Raw genomic sequence first — 15173 nt, forward strand, 5'->3', positions numbered from 1 at the left:
GAAGGGAGATGTGGGTGAGAACAATCGCTCAACTAGCACATTCCATCCCGCTTGACATCAGGATTGATATGTTTACAGCTTAGCGTGCAGTAGGTTCGACCTATCTTTATTATCCACAGGCAGTTGATAACAATCTGTTACAGTCTAAGTCACATTTCTTGTTAAACGAACCAAACCATGCCTCCCTTTCTACGTAAGAGCTGGGGCAGCTCGCTCGTGTTCGTATAACTCGCTCATCTGTCACCGTCCTTTACGTAGTCCAAGGCAACTTGTGACACGACATATAGGCTGTGGGAGAGGGATTAATCAATATAGATATTAAGGTAAAAAAGACGGTTAACAAACTCAGCACGGCGTTAACAACGCTTAGCAACTAACACACAGTCCTAGATATCTGTTAGCGGTAGAAAATAGAAGTTAAAGACGTTGTAGGAGAAATCCTACTCTAGCTGTAGAAACGCCTTTGTTACTAACTAGTAAGCTTAGCTTTACTGTATTTATTTATATAATTAATCTTCTTAGTATTATCTGCCTTATAGAAGTAATTTGCCTACTCTAGAGTACTACTATTGCTTCCTTAAGATTGCTAGTAGTTATAGGCAGGAAGATATTATTATACGTATATAGGGCAATTAGCTTGTCTATACTATAATCTGCTATGCTATAGAGAAGGTACCTAACTAAAAGTATATATTCCTTACATTAATTAAGAGAGACTAGGCCTTAGACGCTATTATTACTAGTCTAATACTGCCTGTTTTAATACTATAGACTAGTTAAGAAAGAAACTTATTATTTATATATAAGGTATCTTAAACTATTCTAGAAGTATTATACCCTAAAACTACTATTATTATAGAGCGTATACTTAGCTAAGATATATATCTATTAGATATACCTAAATAGAGCAGCGGGATATTAACACCGTTATTACTAGCTAAATATTAGCTATAATTACGCTGTAAACTAACTAAGGAGAACTTTTACTACTCTTACTAATAGTATACCTAGGTAATCCTAAATAACTATCTTCTAAAACTACCTACTATTATTATAGTATAGTATAAACTAGCTTTACTAGACGTATTATTAACTATAATATTACTTACTAGAAATATATTAGCTTAGCCCTTACTAAGTCTAGGTTAACTAATATTTTCCTATCTTTATAACTAGTTACTAGTAACTAGTAACTAAAACTCGCAAAGCTATATAACTATAATAAGTAATTATATCCTATTAATTCTCTATAGTAAGAGGAATATATATAGGTAGAGTAAATATTTAGTATTAGTATAGAGATCTATATTAATATTATTAACTGCGCTAAGCTAAGCTGTATCTAATATATATACTAGGCTTTATATAGACTTTAAAGATCTAGAGTTTTACCTTAGATTATATAAACACTTTAATTAGATCTAGGTACCTAAGGTAAAGAAAACGCTTATTAGAGTCTTACTATTTACTAACCTACTAAAAAGCCTTAGAAAAGTCTACGCTACTTAGCTATTAATATAAGCTCTTAAGAATACTACTTAACTGTGCTAAACTATACCTAATAGCTAGAAAAATATATATCTTACTTATTAGTAAAAAAACTAGAAGCTACTACTTAACTAAGCTAAGCTATACTAGTTATACGTTCTTAATATAATATAACTCTATAATATAACTAATAGAAGGCTATTATAAATCCTCTTAAGTATTTTGTCTATATTTATAATAATTAGAAAAATATACATAACTAATAAATATTCTAGATATAGTATAAGTCTAAACTACCTATAAGATAATCTAGAATTATATAGTTACGCTAATCCGTCCTACTAGAAATTATTAGCAGGATATTACTATCTTAGGCTATCTATTACTCTTCCTTAGTAGGAAATAAATATTAGAGTAGATTCTATATCTTACTTATTAATACTAATATAGGTACTTTAGGAGGTAATAGTTATATTTCTACTAGTAGTTATACTTAAAGCTTTCTAGTAGAAAAGAATAGTATTAGTCTAGGAAGCTTTATTACCTTTACTTAGTAGACTATATATCTCTAGTAGTACCTCTATAAAGGTAAGCTAATAGTACTTATCTTTAACCTAAATAAAATCTATAGCAGAATTTCTATATTATTATATAGTATTATATAGAAGAGTATATTAGGTACTAGAGACTAGCTTATTAAAGACTAGTATAATACGCTATATAAAGAGTTAAGCCTATATATAATTATTATTAATAAGAACCTTAGTTAGAGTTTCTCTAGTACCTAAAAATTTAATAACTCTAAGAGTAAAAAGTAAAAGATACTAGACTACGTACTTAAGTATTATAATCTATATAATAATAAGATTAGGTACTACTAGAATAGGCTTTATATAGGTATAAAACTTTATAGAAGTAATACTATAATATACCTTTATATACTATAGTATATAGAAACCTCTACTTAGCTAGTAGGTATTTTTAAGTATATTTAATAATTATTATTATAGCGTATAATAAAATAGAAATAACTAATAATATTACTCTTATCTAAATAAGTAGATTATATACTATACTACTATTAGACCTTAGTAAAGTAAATACTACTTTACTTCTAAAAAGGTAATATACTACTAAGTATTAATTAATCTACTATTATAGGCTGCTTAATTTAAGTTCTATAGAGGTATATAGTTAGTATCTTTAGAGGTAATCTTAGCTTAGTAGGATTTTTTATTAGTAGTAAGAAATATATAAACTAAGTTAATCTCTAGAGAATAGAGATTAATATATTACATTACTATTATATTTTAGTTACGTACGCGTTTTAATTACTTATTAGTTCTTATTATTTATACTAACTATAGTAGCTAAAGTTTAACCTAGTTATAACTATTTACTTTCTATTACTATTACTATTACTATTACTCTTACTACTACCTCTTAATAAGGTTAGCTAGCTTTATTCTTATTCTATATTAATCTTATAGTCCTGTAGTAAGGTTTTATACCTTCTGAATTACTTCTATAAGTCTTCTTTTCTAGGTAGTATACCTAGGGTCTATAAAAGCTTACTTAAAACGCCTCTTATTCTTAGTTAAAAAAGTATTATTACGCTACTTAGTAGTAAGGCTATTAGGTTAGAAGAGCTAGGTGTTAAAGAAAGCCTTATTAGCTTTATAAATATATATAAGAAGAAGCTAAACTTTAACTTTATAAAGCTTTACTTTAAGCCTTTTATTAAGTATAAGACGCTACTTAATATCTAGATTACTTAAGTAGAATATATTACTATTATACTAAGTAATTCTCTTTATTTCCTTCTACTACTTAACTAGGTCTTTAGAGATCTTACTATAGATATTTAGAGTACTATACTAGTACTAGTAATTACTTACTTTAATCCTTTATTTATTAGTTTACTATAAGATATAGCATAGAAACTCCTAGGCTACGCTAATAGAATTATATTATTAGTTAAGTATAATCTTAGTTATAAAGAAAGATAAGATAAGATAAATAAGATAGATAGATAAATAGATAAAGATCTTAACTCTTAAAGCGCGTAGAATATTTATATACTAGCTTATCTATATAAACTATTATTACCTATACTCTCTTTAAAGCTGTCCTAGTTATATATTTAGAATTACTAGTTAATTAAAGAGTTTTTATAACCTAGCTATAGTTTATAATATAATCTAGAGTTTATAACTAAACTAAACTTTAACTAATAGCTACCTAGGCTCTTAAATATACGTCTATACTAGTATATTAAATAGCTAGTTATTAGAAAGATATCTAATTAGCTCTCTATTACTATTACTAGATACTTTAACTAATATTTACTATATAAAAAGAGGCTAGGTAATAGCTTCTATACTAAGTTACTATATTAGATTCTTACTGTATTATGTTTATCTACTTACACTAGAAGCATAAAGATACTATAAACCTAAAATAATAAACTAAGTTAAGGTAGGTAGAAATATATACTTATAAAAGAGGTAATATTACTATTAAGACTACTAGGATTATACTAAGTTAAGAGATTACAAGGGCTATTACAAATAGAGTAGTATAAGAAGATAATATAGTAGTTAAAGTTAATAATAAAGAAAGAAAGTTAATAGGTAAAGAGTTAATAATAGTAGAGGAGTAGTAGTTAATAATAGAAAAATAAAATTTATAGGATTAGAAAACAGAATATTAGAATAGTAAATAGCTAATAGTAGTTAATAGTTATAAATCTTGTAGAATAAGATAGAGAGGTAGAAGAAAAATAAGTTAAAGTAGTATAAGGTAGACTAAGAGTAGAGATATAAGTAGAAATAGACGTAAATAGCTGTAATAGTAATAGAGATAGGTAATAAGCAGTAGATTATAATAAAAAGACATAGAAATAAAATATAATAAAATATACTAAAATCTTACCTATATATCTTTTAATATTTAAAAAACTTTTTGCTCTACCTAATTATAGCTTAAATATATAAGGCGTATTAACTATATAGTAAAAAAAGTAATTCTTATAAGAAGTAGTTTAGAGTAGTTAAGTACTATATATATAATTAAATATTTTAGTATTACTAGTATTATTAGTAGACCTAGCTTAACTAAAAATACCTAAGCAGATATAAAAATTTCTAGATTAGGTAGGTAGAATTAAATATTATAAGAAGAGCTAAAATATAGTAAAACTAGGCAGTGTTCCTTAACCTCTACTATTATTTATAACAGGCTAGGCCTAGTAGAACCTTAGTAAGTAAAGCCTTAGAGCTTAGCTACCCTAACTACTAACGCCTACTAGAAACAGCTAGTATACTACTAGAAGGACTATAAGTAGAGGAAAACTAGTACTATAGATCCTTAGTAAATTTATCTAATTTATACTAGTAACTACTCTTAGAGTTAGCTTCTTATATTTAAATTTACTTATAAAAACTCCTCTAGAAATTAGAAGAGTCCTAGAAAACTACTAGCAGTATATTTATTAAAAGAGATACTATAGTTACTAAGCTAAAAGTAGAAGCTTTATAGCTAGTAAAGATAGGCTTTATATAGAAAGTAATTAAGATACGCTTCTAAACTATAGCTAGACAGAACCTAGATAAATAAGAAGTATAGCTAAAACTTTAACTAGTTTCTTAAAGTTTCTAAAAGGATAAATAATAAATAATAAGGTTTATAAATACGCTAATCTTAATAGCTAGCCTATTATTAGTAGTAGCTAGTAAATAACTAGTTAATAAACCTAATAAATAACTCTTCCTAGAAGAATTATAAAATACATTATAAATACTAACCTAGAAAATTAATATTTTTAAGAATAGTATACTACTACTACTTACTTCTACTAAATAAAGAGTATAATAATTAAAAGAAAAGGTATATAGACTAAAAGTAGTCCTAGAACTAGTTTTTTCTATAGTACCTGCTAGGACCTATATAAAAAACTTTAAGATACTAGATCCTAACTGCTTTAATAGTAACTAGAAGAACTATTAGAAGTTCTAAACCTAGATAAACTATAAGCTAGAACGTAATATTAAAGGACTAGAATTAGGCTTTAGGTATATCTTTAACTAATTAAAGAGGCCTATAGCTAGTATTACCTTATTATAAATAAATTATAATAAAATAGGTACTATAGAAGGCCTATAAATATTCCTAAATAAATAATTTATAAATAACTTATATACTAAAAGAGCTAAGTAGAAACTTTAAACTTTTTAGTAAAGAAAGCTTTTCTTATAATACTTTAATATAGAATTTATAAAGCTAGCCTTTAAAGTAAAAGAATAGAGTAATACTAATAACTTAAAAATAAGGTATCTTAGTACTCTATAGCTTAACCTATAAGACTAAATAATATCTATAAAAGTACTAAGTAACTAGACTATTTAGTTATTAATAACTTAGGTAGTTACTATTAAAGAAAATCTTTTTAGAGCTAAGATTAGGTCTACTTTCTTATATATAAGGTCTTTCTAGAAGAACTTTATAAATTAAGAACTCTTAAAAGCTTACTTTAGTTAGGTAATTAAGGTAATAGGTAGAACTTAAAATAAAGCTAAATAGGCCTTTAAAGAAAAGCGCTCTCTTTATAAAAAAAAGAACCTATATTTATATTATAAAAAACTTAGGTACTATACTAATAAGTACTTTTTAGTACTAGCTAATTATCTAGCTTAAGCTACCTTTATAGTAACTTATAACCTAGAAGAGTTCTTAGATAAGAAAATAGTAGGTTTAAAAAACTAAAAACCTTTATATAAAGACGTAAGTAGAGGTATAAGAAACTAGATTAAGAAAAAAAGTAGTTCTTATTATTTTAGTAGAACTAGCTAGATAGAAAACTATTAACTATTTATATAATTATAAATAATATAGCTATAGTATCTACCTTAATTAATACTAGCTACTTAACTTATTTAGTTATCTTCTTTAAGTTTATAAGAAATAATAATCTAAAGTATACTATAATTATATAAAGACTTATTATTAGAGTAAGAGAAAAGTTCTTTTAGATAGAAGTAGCTATCTAAATATAAATAAATATAGATAGCTATAAAGAAGAAATATAGGCCTATAAGCTAGAAAGAGATAAAGAATATAACTTTATTTTAAAAAAACTCTAGATAGATAGATACTAGGTAATACTAGTACTAGTAAAGAAGTCTATATTTATCTATAGTAGCTAAACTAGAATATAGAGCTAAGAAGGTAGAATACCTATAGAAGTTCTTAGGGCTATTAGTGCGTAGGTATATTTAGCCTAGGCTAAATAATTTTAAAAAGATAAATAGATCTAACTATACTTTACTTTTATAGTAGATATTAAAAAAGTACTAAAAAAAAAAAAAATAGTTAACCTCTAAAAAAAGCTATTAAGCTATTTATAAAGTAAGTTTAGAATTTTTCTAAGAGAGAAGGCTAATAAGCTTATACTACTAAGAGGAGCTACTATTAACTATACTATTAATATTATAAAGAAAGATAGTAAGCTAGTAGAAATTCTATAAGAGCTACTATATAATATATTAAAAGAAGAACTACTAGTATTATAAAAGAAACTTATATTATACCTAAACTATAGGTTTATTTAGGTAAGTAAATCTAGTGCTGCTACTTCTATTCTATTTATAAAGAAACCTAAAAGAAGGCTATAATTCTATATAAACTACTAAGCTTTAAATACTATTATATATAAAAATAGATATTTCTTTCTACTTATTTATAAGATACTATTCTAAATTGCTAAAGTAAAATAGTTTATAAAGGTAGATATTATCTAAGCCTTTTACTAGATACGTATAGTAGAAGAAGATAAATAGAAAATAGTATTTTATACTTAGTTTAGGCTATATAAATAGCTAGTTACTTTATTTAGCCTTACTAATATTCTTAGTATATTCTAATAATATATTAATTAGGTACTTTAGAAAGACTTAGATGTATACTGCTTAGCTTATATAAATAATATACTTATCTACTTAGATAGGTTATAGAAGAATTATAAATACTATATTAAGATAATTATTTAGAAACTTAGAGTAGTAGGCCTATAACTAGATATTAATAAATATAACTTTAGTATTAAGAAGACTAAGTACTTAAAGTTTATAATAGAGGTAGGTAATAGTATTTAAATAAACCTAAAGAAGATAGTAGTAATTTATACTTAAAAATAGCTAAAGAGTATTAAGGGTATTTAAAGTTTTATAGGATTTACTAACTTCTACTAACAGTTTATTAAGAGATTCTTAGAAATTATTACTTTACTAACTAAACTTACTAGAAAAGGAGTAGTATTCTAATAAAAAGAACTCTAAGAAATAGTATTTTCTAAGCTTAAAAGTACCTTTATTTCTAAGCTAGTATTAGCTAACTTTAACCTAGACCTAGAAATAGTAATAGAATATAATATCTTTAAGTAGGTAACTAGTAGAGTTCTTTTATAATTTAGAAAAGATAGGCTACTCTATACAGTAGTATACTACTTAGTAAAGAATATAGTAGCTAAAGTAAACTATACTATATATAATAAAAAGCTATTAGCTATTATAAAGTATATTAATTAATAAAGTACTAAACTCTAATAAGTTTTAAAGTTTATTATTATTATAGATTATAAAAACCTAAAGTATTTCTATACTATAAGGCTGCTATCTAAAAGGTATATACGCTAGTTAAATATACTTAGCTAATTTAATTTAACCTTTATATATAACAGGCTAGGCCTAGTAGAACCTTAGTAAGTAAAGCCTTAGAGCTTAGCAGGCCTAACTACTAATACCTATACTACTACCTAAACTTTAGAAACTCTTAGTACGCTACTAGAAGAACTATAAGTAGAGAAAAACTAGTACTATAGATTCTTAGTAAATTTATCTAATTTATACTAGTAACTACTCTTAGGGTTAGCCTCTTATATTTAAATTTGCTTATAAAAATACCCCTAGGTATTAGAAGTACCCTAGGAACTACTAGTAGTATATCTATTAAAAGAAATACTATAGTTACTAAGCTAAAAGCAGAAGCTTTACAGCTAGCAGAGATAGGCTTTATATAGGAAGTAATTAAAATACGCCTACAAACTATAACAGGATAAAACCTAAATAAATAGAAAGTTCTACTAAAACTTTAGCTAGTTTTCTAGAGTCTCTAAGAGAATAAATAATAGATAATAAGGTTTATAAATACACTAATCTTAACAGCTAGCCTATTATTAGTAGTAGCTAGGAAATAACTAATTAAAGAATTTAATAAAGGGTCCTCTTTAGAAGAACTATATAATATACTATAGATACTAACCTAGAAGATTAACCTCCTTAAAAACAATATACTACTAGTACCTACTTCTTCTAAACAGAGAGTTTAATAATTAGAGAAAGAGGTATATAAACTAAGAGTAGTTCTAGAACTAACCTTTCCTATAGTAACTACTAGAACCTATATAAAAAACTTTAAGATACTAAATTCTAACTACTTTAATAGTAACTAGAAGGACTATTAGAGGTTTTAAACCTAGATAAACTATAAGCTAGAACGTAATATTAGAAAACTAGAATTAGGCCCTAGGTATATCTTTAACTAATTAAAGGGGCCTACAGCTAGTATTACCCTATTATAGATAAATTATAATAAGATAGGTACTATAGAAGGCCTATAAATATTCCTAAATAAATAATTTATAAATAACTTATATACTAAGAGGGCTAGGTAGAAACTTTAAACCTTTTAGTAAAGGAAGCTTTCCTTATAATACTTTAATATAGAATTTATAAGGCTAGCCTTTAAAGTAAAAAAGAAAGGTAATACTAATAACCTAAAAATAAGGTATCTTAGTGCCCTACAGCCTAACCTATAAAACTAAATAATATCTATAGAAGTACTAAGTAACTAGACTATCTAGTTACTAATAACTTAGGTAGTTACTATTAAGGAAAATCTTTTTAGGGCTAAGATTAGGTCTACCTTCTTATATATAAGGTCTTCTTAGAATAACCTTATAAATTAGGAACTCTTAAAAGCTTACTTTAGTTAAGTAATTAAGGTAATAGGTAAAACCTAGAATAGAGCTAAATAGGTCTTTAAAAAAGAGCACTTCCTCTATAGAAAAAAGAACCTATATTTATATTATAGAAAACCTAGGTACTACGCTAATAAGTACTTTCTAGTGCTAGCTAATTATTTAGCTTAAGCTACCCTTATAGTAACTTATAACCTAAAAGAGTTCTTAGATAAGGAAATAGTAGGTTTAGAAAACTAAAAACCTCTATATATAAATATAAGTAGAGGTATAAGAAACTAAATTAAGAAAGAGAGTAGTTCTTATTATTTTAGCAGAACTAGCTAGATAGGAAACTATTAACTATTTATATAATTATAAATAATATAGCTGTAGTATCTACCTTAATTAATACTAACTACTTAACTTATTTAGTTATCTTCTTTAAGTTTATAAGAAATAATAATCTAAAGTATACTATAATTATATAGAGACTTATTATTAAAGTAAAAGGAAAGTCCTCCTAAATAGAAGTAGCTATCTAAATATAAATAAATATAAATAGCTATAAAAAAGAAATATAGGCCTATAAGTTAAAAGAAGATAAAGAGTATAACCTTATTCTAGGGAAACCTTAAATAGATAGATATTAGGTAACGCTAGTACTAGTAAAGAAATCTATATTTATCTATAGTAGCTAAACTAGAATATAAAGCTAGAAAGGTAGAATACCTATAAAGGTCCCTAAGGCTATTAGTATATAGGTATATTTAGCCTAGGCTAAATAATTTTAAAAAGATAAATAAATCTAACTATATTCTACCTTTATAGTAGATATTAAGAAAGTGCTAAAGAAAAAAAAAATAGTTAACCTTTAAAAGAAGTTACTAAGCTATTTATAAAGTAAGTTTAAAACCTTTTTAAAGAAAAAGGCTAATAAGCTTATACTACTAAGAGAGGCTACTATTAACTACTCTATTAAAACTATAGAGAAAGATAGTAAGCTAGTAAAAGTTCTATAAAAGCTACTATATAATATATTAAAAGAAGAACTACTAGTGTTATAGAAGGAACTTATATTATACCTAAACTATAGGTTTATTTAGGTAAGTAAATCTAGTACTACTACTCCTATTCTATTTATAAAAAAACCTAGAGGAGGGCTATAATTCTGCGTAAACTACTAAGCTTTAAATACTATTATATATAAAAATAGATATTTCCTTTTACTTATCTATAAGATACTATTCTAAATTGCTAAAGTAAAATAGTTTATAAAGGTAAATATTATCTAAGCCTTCTACTAGATATATATAGTAGAGAAGGATAAATAGAAAACAGCGTTCTATACCTAATTTAGGCTATATAAATAGCTAGTTACTTTATTTAGTATTACTAACACCCCTAGTATATTTTAATAATATATTAATTAGGTACTTTAGGAAGACTTAGATATATACTACTTAGCCTACGTAAATAATATACTTATCTACTTAGATAGATTATAGGAGGATTATAATTACTAAATTAAAATAATTATTTAGAAACTTAAAGTAGTAAGCCTATAACTAGATATTAATAAATATAACTTTAGTATTAAGAAGACTAAGTACCTAGGGTTTATAATAGAGGCAGGTAGCAGTATTTAAATAAACCTAAAGAAGATAGTAGTAATCTATACTTAGAAATAGCTAAAAAGTATTAAAAGTATTTAGAGTTTTATAAGATTTACTTACTTCTACTAATAGTTTATTAAGAGATTCTTAGAAATTATTACTCTACTAACTAAACTTACTAGGAAAGAAGTAGTATTTTAATAAAGAGAACTTTAGAAAATAGTATTTTTTAAACTTAAAAGTACCTTTATTTCTAAACTAGTATTAGCTAACTTTAACCTAAACCTAGAAATAGTAATAGAATATAATACCTCTAGGTAGGTAACTAGCAGAGTTCTTTTATAGTTTAGAAAAGATAGGCTACTTTATATAGTAGTATACTACTTAGTAAAGAATATAGTAACTAAGGTAAACTATACTATATATAATAAGGAGCTATTAGCTATTATAAAGTATATTAATTAATAAGGTACTAAACTCTAGTAAGTTCTAAAGTTTACTATTATTATAGATTATAAGAACCTAGAGTATTTCTATACTATAAGGCTACTATCTAAGAGGTATATACGCTAGTTAAATATACTTAGCTAATTTAATTTAACCTTTATATACTGCCTAAAGAAGGTTAATAGAAGGGCTAATATACTCTTCTAAAAAGAAGAGAATCTATTAATAAGCTAAAATAATAAGTATATAAAGATAAAAGAATTCTAGCTCTTATAGCTGTATATAAAAAGCTAACTCTAACTTAAAGAAAAAAAAGAGGTAGGTATTTTATTCTACTACTAAATATAAAGTCTACAGCCTTAGAAACCTAATAATACACTTCTAGTAAATAATAACTCCTTACTAGAACCTAATAGTATACCTATAAAAATTACTACTAACTTTACTCTAGCCTATAATAGCTTAGAGGAGCTTAAAAGAATATAAAAAGTTATAGCTAAAAATAACCTAATATATAGAAAAGTAAAGAAGGCTATAGAAATAGGTTAAAAAAAGTTCTCTCTAGACCTAAACTTAAAAGTCTTATTAGTAAAGTATACTATTAATAAAAAAAGGTTTCTACGCTACTAAAGGTAAAAATAGGTACTAGATTCTAAAGAACTATACACTAAAATTATTTTAAAAACCTATAAATCCCTAGCTATAGGCTATCTAGGCTGTAAAAACACTTATATAATTCTAGCTTATAACTACTTCTTTCTAGGAATATTATCTATAATAAGGTAATTTATCTAAAACTATAATATATATAAAAGAACTAAGCCTTAAAGGGAACTAAAAAGGGGACTACTAAAACTACTCCTTCTTCTAAATAAAGTATAGAAGGAAATCTTAATAGACTTTATTATTAATTTACCTATAAATAATAGGTACTAGTACCTTATAGTAGTTATAGATAGATTAAGTAAAGATATAATACTTATTCTATTAAAAGACCTAGATACCTAAATAGTAATAAAAGCTTTTATAGAAAAAGTTATAGCCTACTATTAGCTCTTAAATACTATTATATCTAACTATAGTAGCTAGTTTATTAGGGATTTTTAGAGAACTCTTTATAGAAAATTAGGTATTACTTATTAAGTATCTACTAGCTACTATCTAGAAACTAACAGCGCTACTAAAAAGATAAACAGTACTATAAAATCCTACTTATAGGCCTATATTAATTAGAAATAAGATAATTAGGTACTAATATATCCTACTACTTAAATTACTATTAAAAAAAGAAATATAGTATCTACTAGTATTAGCCTATTCTTTCTATAATACAGATATAATATAGATATAGTATAGAAAGATACAAAATAGGTAATCTAGTAATAATATTAGAGGCCTAATAATCTAGAGAAGTTAGCTAAAGTACTTACTATAAAATTTATAGAAATACTAGATTATATATAAGTAAAGATAGCAGAAGCCTAATAACTCTAAAAAATCTAGGCTAACTACTATTAATAAAAAGTACTATAACTATAAGAGAAAGACTAAGTATAGCTATAGTATAGTAAATACTTTTCTAATAGTAGGCTAAGTAAGAAACTAGACTAAAAAAATATAAAGTTCTAGGTAAAAAAAGTAATCTTCCTCTATACTATAAAATTAAACACTTTCTCTAGTATCTACCTAGTATTTTATATAAATAGGCTATAGCTATACTCTAGAAACCTCTTAGTAGAATAAGATACTAATAATTACTAACCTAAAAGTATATTAGAAAATGTTAATAGAGAACTAGAAAACTACTAAAAAATTAAGAAAATTATAGGTAAAAGATAGAAATACTATAATAAGGAATATAAAAAATAATACCTAGTTAAGTAGAAAGACTATACTATAACTTTATAGAAACCTATAGAAAACTTTAAAGAAGCTAAAGCACTAAATAGCTAATTAGCCTTTTTAGAAGATAAATAAAATAAAATAGGTAAATTACTAAAGGAGTTCTATAAGGGTTCCTCTAATAAACTATAATAATACTAGAGGCCCTAGTAATAGTAAGGCATAGTAGAGAAGGTAGTAATTTTAGTAATAGTACTACTAGAAACTATAGGTAGTACACTAATAAGTACTTTTACTAAGGCTAAGAATATAGGTAGCTAAAAAAAAATAAAAAATATAAAGGCTATAAGGAAACAGGTTAATAAAGATAAAATTAACTACCTATATATAGTAAAGAAAAGAAAGAAATAGTAAAGGGCTAACTAGCCTAGAGCTAGTAAATATCTAGGGTATCTATTCTATAAACGCTAAAGAACCTAGAAAAACACTAGTAGAACCTATTCCTAATTAGTATTTATAGCCTAGAAACTATTCTTCTACTTATTAATATACCTATTAGGCTTACTATTACTAGTAGCTCTAAGTTCCTAGAAGATAGTATACTTAAAAATAATAGAGACTAAACCCTCTTATTTAGACTAAAAAAGATAATTAGAAGAGCTAATAGTAGAAGCCTAAAGGCTATTACTAAAAGAACTAGAAGCTAGGATACTAGTACTATAGCTATAGGGTAGTAAAGGATTAAACTTAGTAAGTAAGTAGCTTAACTTCTAAAATTTAATAACCTTCTTAAGGGCCTAAGTAATAGAGTAGGTCTAATTATTAATAGTAAAAGCCTAAAAAACCTACAGATTAGCTAAGAAACTAGGTAAAAAATAAGGTTTTAGATACTAAGAGGAAGACTTACTAAGTTTATAAGGCCTTAGTTCTACTTCTAAATACTAGTATATATTAAGCTTAACTTATTAGTAATTTTATAAAGTAAACTCTTAGTAACTAAGTTAGAAGTATAATTATTCTAGTACCTCTTCTAGCTAGGAGTAAGCTCTTAAGCCTTATTCTAAGTCTCTTTTAGATCTTAAATAAAGTCCTTATTAATATCCTTAAGTAACTTAGAAAACTATAGGTCTATTTTAATAAGTAGTAAGAGCTTATAGATATAAATAATAGTAGGCTTAAGTTTATTAGAGATCTGTAGAAATATTAGCTATAAATAAAGAAAAGAAAGTAATTCTAGTAAACTTATAGTATAATAAGTAGAATTTACCTTAGTAAAGTAGTAATAGTAAGCAGCTCTACTCTTATTAAACTTATAAATTTTACTCTAGGTAGCTAGATATATTACGCAGTTAATATAGTAAGAAGGGTTAAGCTTACTAATAAAGAGGACGTTAACTATAGAAGTAGAGTAGTTAGTAGGCTATAAGGTAAGTATCTATTTAGATAATATTAGGAAATAGGTAAAAAAATAGGTAAAACTTAAATAAGAAACTTATACTAGGTTCCTTACTAAATAAGTTAGATATAGATATAGAAGTAGTAGTAGAGAGCTTAGCCTTAGCTTTAGTAAGATTAGCCCTTTAAGTATCTATCTTAGCCTTCTTCCTCTTATACTAAGTAGGCGTAAGCATAGTAAGAGTAGACTACTTACTACTAGAAATAGTACTAGTATAAGTATTAACTATATTAATAAAGAAGAGTAAGAGAGGTAAAAGCATATATAAGTTAAAGCTAAAAAATATATATATAGACGTAGGTAGGAGAGT

Source organism: Dothidotthia symphoricarpi (assembly GCF_010015815.1).
Source record: "Dothidotthia symphoricarpi CBS 119687 unplaced genomic scaffold P153scaffold_26, whole genome shotgun sequence".
Lineage (NCBI taxonomy): Eukaryota > Fungi > Ascomycota > Dothideomycetes > Pleosporales > Dothidotthiaceae > Dothidotthia > Dothidotthia symphoricarpi.